Genomic DNA, 6,060 nt, shown 5'->3' with positions numbered 1-6,060 from the left:
CTTCCTTCCTTCCTTCCTTCCTTCCTTCCTTCCTTCCTTCCTTCCTTATCTCTAAGTACAGAACATTACACTTGCTGGCATAATTTGAAGTTTGAGTGTAATAGGATCATAGATTGGGAATGGGAAGGACTCTTAAAGGACTCTAATTCAACACTCTCATTTTATAAATGATGAAGTTTAGACTCAGAAAGTTAAAGTGATCTGCTCAAGGACCCACAGAAAGTGATGGAGCCAAAATTCAAATAAGTCTCTCACCTCCAAATACAGTGCACTTTTCCACTCTACCACTCTAATTATAAAGCAAATTGAAAGGCATTTATCAAAATCTCAACCAGATGCCAGGACTGTGGAACTGAACATGAAATTCATTGTTATAAGGAAATCTCTGATGAGGAAGCTTTCTTCATGCATGTATGTTGGCACTTTCTCTCTAACTTAAAATTTTAGAGTTTCCTAGAACATTGAGAGGTTAACTGACTTGCCCAGGTTCATAGAGCTAGCATCTATCTAAACAGAGTTTTTCTGGCCTTAAGGTCAGTTCTCTACACATTATGATATTAGGTAACAATATTAAGGAATATATTAATCAAATATAATATTAAAATTAAAATAAGGATTGGATGAAAAGGGGTTTAGAGAAATTAGCATGTGATTAGATGTGAAATGAGATGATATCTAGAGATCGTAATGTCAATTTCCTCATTTTGAAATAGAAAAAACAGGCACAGAGAAATAAAATGAATTATCAAATGTAATAAGTAGAATCAGTAGACTACTGGGTGCTTGGTCCATAATGGACAATTTAAAAGATGCTTCATATATTTGCAGTATATGGTTGATGTTATTATTATTGACTTTCTCCTTTCCTTGTAGGCAGACAGAATATGGGGCTGAAATCACTATCATTCTGAGCCAGTATAATATTTCTTTCTTTTTTTTTAGTTGTTTTAAGCAACCAAGATCAGCCTTTTCCCCCTCCTTCTCCCAAACTTCCCAATTGAGAAAAATAAAAACCATTACAAAACACATATATTCAACCTTAACAAATTTCTGCATTGGCCATGTACCAGGGGGGGAAAAAAAGTCTGATTCTGTGTCATGAGCCTTTCTTCTCTCTGTCAGGAAATGAATAAAATGTTTCATCATTAATCCTCTGGAGTCCTGTTTGCTCATTATACTAATAAGAGTTCTGCAATTAGTATTCCATCATATTTATATGTAAAAACTTGTTCATCCATTCCCCAATTTATAGTACCCTCTTAGATTACTATCCTTTGACACCTCAAAAAGAGATATAAACATTTGGCTGTTGTTTAGTCATTTTTCAGTCATATCTGACTCTTCATGATCCCAGCTGCGTTTTTTTGACAAATATACTGGAGTGGTTTGCCATTTCCTTCTCCAGCTCATTTTACAAATAAGGGAACTAGAGTAAACAGAGTTGGGTGTGTTGCCCAGGACCATGTAGTGAAATTTTGAGGCTGTATTTGAACTCAGGAAGATGAGTCTCCCTGACTCTAGAGGTCCAGCATTCTATGCACTGTACCACCCACCTGTCCAGATATTTTTGTACACCACTAGGACTTGTTTTGCTTAGTACCGATTCCTCCCTTAATCTGACCTCCTTCTATTTTATCCTCACTCTCTTGCCCCTTTGCCTTCCTATTTCCCAATGAAGAGAACTTACCTTTGCCCAATTATGTGTTTGTATATTCTTTCTTCTTCCAACCAGTTCAATTGGGGGTGAGGTTCTGCCTTCACCCACCCTCTCCTACTTCTATGTATAGTTCTTTATTTGTTCACACTTTTTACATAAAGTGATTTTCCCTGACCTTCCTGTGTCTTCTCTCCCTCCATACCACAGTGTATTCTCTTCTCTTCCTATTTTTTTCTTAAGATTATTGAGACATAACAAAATGACTTCCGAATCTTATCTAATTAGTGTCCCTCTAAGAACCCTGATGAAAACAGTGTTCAAAGAAGACACATGTATCCTATCTCCATATTTAAATGTAAGACAGTAATCTTTTTTAATCCTTCATTATTGTTCCTACTTACTTTTTATTCATCTCTTCACTCCTCTTTTTGAACTTGACATTTTCTCTGTAGCTCAGATCTTTTTTTTTTTAATCAGGAATGCTTGGAACACTTCTATTTCATTAAATGTTTATTCCCCATGCCTGTTATACTCAGTTTTTCTAGATAAGATATTATTAGTTGAAAGTTAATATCTTTCCCTGATGCTTTATACTAGTGGTTGCTAAATCATGTATGATCTTAACTATAGCTCATAAGTACTTAATTTCTTTTTTTTTCTGACTGCTTACAGTATTTTTTCTTTGACTCATCAACTCTGGATTTTGGTTATAATATTCCTGGTAATTTTGGGTTTGAAGTTTCTCTCAGGAGGTGACTGGTGGATTCTTCATATTTTTACTTTGCTATCTTGTTCTAAGAGAGGGGTATGGTTCTTAGATTTCCTCATCAGAGATTTCCTTATAACAATGAATCACATGTTCAGTTCCATAGTCCTGACATCTGGCATATTTAGATTTCATCTTGAAATAAGATATCTAGACTCTTTTTTGTTCAGGGGAACAGTGTCATGCGTTCAGATAATGTAAAAGCATTTATATTTTTTCTCCTTGATTTGTTTTCTAAGTGAGTTGTTTTTACTGTGAAATATTCTAAACTTTTTCAGCCTTTATATTTTCTTTTAATTTCTTGTTTCTTCCAGAAGTGAATGATTTCTGTTTGTTCCATTCTGATTTTCAAAGTTTGTTGCTTTGACAAGATTTTATGCTTCTTGTACCAAGCTATTTTCTAAGTTGTTCTTTCCATTTTTTCCCTTAATTACTTTCATTTAATTTAAATAAAATGTACAGTCTATCCTTTTTTATTGCCTCATCTCTTCCAGGAATTCTAGAAGAATTTGCCCCCAAGCTCTGTTTTTTCTCTGAATCATTGCTTGTAGATGTTTTGGAATCATTCTCTTCTGCATTAGTGATTTAAGTGTCCATGCTAATGCGACAGATCATTATGATAGTTTTTCCCCCTCACTCTTCCAGTCTACTTCTTCACTTTTTTTTTTTAAACAATTGGGGTTAAGTAACTTGCTCAAGGTTACACGACCAGTTATTTCTGGGTGTGGTGCTGAGTGTCTGAGCCCGGGATTCGATCTACTTCTTCACTTTTGACTTGATTGTAGGGTTGAGTTCTAACACTTCCAAAGGGAATGTCTATGCTGATCCTGTAATTACTTTTGGGGGGTTTAATGTGTTTTGGGGGGTTTCATGTGTTATATTGTTATAGGATCTCAGGGACAGTCTGGGAATTTGAAAACTTTCAGTGGTATTAAAGAGCCCTGATTCAGGGCAAAGACTGATTGTTGCCTCCCCTGTTCTGAGCTCTGCAAATTTTTTCAACTGAATTTCAGTCTATGAAGATTAGATTGCTGTTAAACCCTCCCCTAATCTATTAGCCATGTGAAAAGGTTTCTTGGTTCCAAGTGATAAAATTGTAAGTTTCACTTTGGTTTGGGTTTTCTGACTAGGTTTTTCCTTTGCAGTAAGGACTAGGTGCTGAAAATCAAACCTGCTGAGTTTGAAGTTTGAATCACACCACTGCTTCTGCCGGCTTCTGAACTCCCATTTCAGTATAGCATCCTGGGCTTCCCTACCTGGGAAAGACTGTATTTAACTTCAATATGGATTGCAAGTTTTCTACTTTTCATTCTGCCCTGAATCTGCAACCCAGGACTGGACAGTGACCACAGTGACCATCCAAACTGCCAATTAGCACCTCTCCCTGTAGAAGTGCCCCAGGGAGGGTCTGGGCCTCTCTTTGTGTGGTTGTACAGCCTCTATCTAGGCACAGGAGGGCTCCATATCCCACATACTCTTGCACGGACCCTGCCTCCAGCATACCCACCCTTCTCTGTATCCCTTTATTAAACTGGGACAGACAAAGTACTTGTATCATTTTTTTCTGGATTTCTCTATAAGGATTTAGTCTGATGCATTTCATATTTCTGTTAAGTGGAGTTGTGGCAGGGACCTCATTTGCATTACTTTAATCTTGACTCTATACTGTCCCCATTTTCCCCCCTATTCCTTCACCAGCATGGTGTTTATAATATTTGTCAACTGGTTTCTTACTTCCTTAAATGCTTTTTTCTAATGTATTTGATTTCTCTAGATGATTACTTTACATATTTCCATGCTGTTCTGTGGTGACATTGTACAATAATGAACATCATTAATTTACTTCCAACCAAACAAATTGCTGTTTTACTTGCCTATTACTTAATCTGTCAACTCATTTTTCTATGAAGGTACTGCTATTGAATCTTATCATTTTCTTAAGCATTTGATTCTGAATTAGCAATTTTTTATCAAGCCCCTAAATTTTATCCATTGCTATATTTGTGATAAGGCATGCCTTCATAGAATGAAGGCAAGGAGAGAGAGAGAGAGAGAGAGAGAGAGAGAGAGAGAGAGAGAGAGAGAGAGAGAGAGAGAAAAGAAGAAGAAGAAACAAAATTTATGCCATCAAATGCTGAAATAAGAATACCATGAAAATAATTACCTCAAAATATAGGACATTCTGTTGGAAAATAAGTTTTGATTTTTTTTTCTGGAGTTGTAGTGCCTTTTTTATAACTTAATTCAATTATTTCAACACATTCTCCTGTTTCCCCACAAGAAACACAGAATAAAAATCCTGACGAAATACCAACTTGCACTATTGGAATCATGGAAACACCATGCTAGATGTTCCAGTGACATCTTGTTGCCCAGACCCAATAGCACATTACTACTCTTTTTGTTGCTGAATCATTTTTTTCAGCCCTGTCTGTCTCTTCAATACCCCATTTGGGATCTTCTCAGTAGAGATACAGGAAAGGTTTTCCATTTTCTTCTGCAGCTTATTTTATAAATGAGGAAGCTGAGGCAAAGTTAAGTGAATTGCCCAAGGTCAAATAGCTATCAAGTATCTGAGACCAGATTTGAACTCAGATGAGCCTGATTTCAGGCCCAATATTTCATGCACTGGGCCCCTAGCTACATCATATACATATAAAAAAGGTGAAATGATTTTCTAACAGTCACACAACTGGTACTGTTTTTCCTTCGTTTCTGAAGAGGACCTATGACACTACACGTGATAACTTGGTTCTGAATTAGATTTGAGTAAGGAAGAATTGAACAAAGTCATCATCCTCACTATTTCATCCTGAGTCACCAAAGTCCAGTGGCAGCAGAGAGGTCAGGATGACTGGTGATGGCCTGGGATTCAGTGGATGACCTATGAGTCTCAATGTTTAACCCCTCTGCCAAGAAGGTTTCCCAGGGTGGGGCTGCTGCAATTCCACAGCTTCTTGGAGTCACAGGTGAGAGCTTGGAAAATAAGATGGACACAAAAGGTAGATGAAGAGCCCTGGAAGATTTCTGAAAGCCCTCATACCAGAGTTGCTAGTCCTCCTGAAGACCCCATAAACCCCAGTGACACAAATAGTATGTGTCTGAGATAAGATTCAAACTCAGATTTTCCTGAATGTACATGTAATAAATATTCTAATATAAGACAAATAGAGTATAAGATTCCCTATTTCCCCTACACCTTGCTCTAATCCCCTCAAGAATAACGACCATAATGTACCAATTTCTATATTAGAAATTAAAGAAATGCATCTATGTATCTGTCCTAAAATAAATGTGAATAAAATTATGTCTCATTTTTTATATTTCTCAAGTCACTTGTGTATCACAACACAAAATAATTATAAATTTTAACAATATTCCAGTTTTTGTGAAGAAACTGTTCTAACCTGATAAAGTTTGTGAAAATGTTACAGGTATTTCCATAATGTAGAAAACAAGAGTTATTTGGTAAACTTCACAATGCAAATGTTTTAGATGAAAATTCAGAATTTGGCCCTGCATGTTTCCTAAAGGAGTGCCTAAAAGAACTTCCATTCTGCTGAAAGCAGTCAGCTGAATAGATGACCTTCAGCTCCCCTGACTGATTTGCAATGCTCAAGTGCTAGTTTTGAACTGA

The sequence above is a fragment of the Petaurus breviceps genome, unplaced genomic scaffold (assembly GCF_028583685.1).
Source record: "Petaurus breviceps papuanus isolate PSGF00001 unplaced genomic scaffold, PetGlider_PUasm1.0 47, whole genome shotgun sequence".
NCBI classification, from domain to species: domain Eukaryota; kingdom Metazoa; phylum Chordata; class Mammalia; order Diprotodontia; family Petauridae; genus Petaurus; species Petaurus breviceps.
This window is presented reverse-complemented; position numbering follows the sequence as displayed.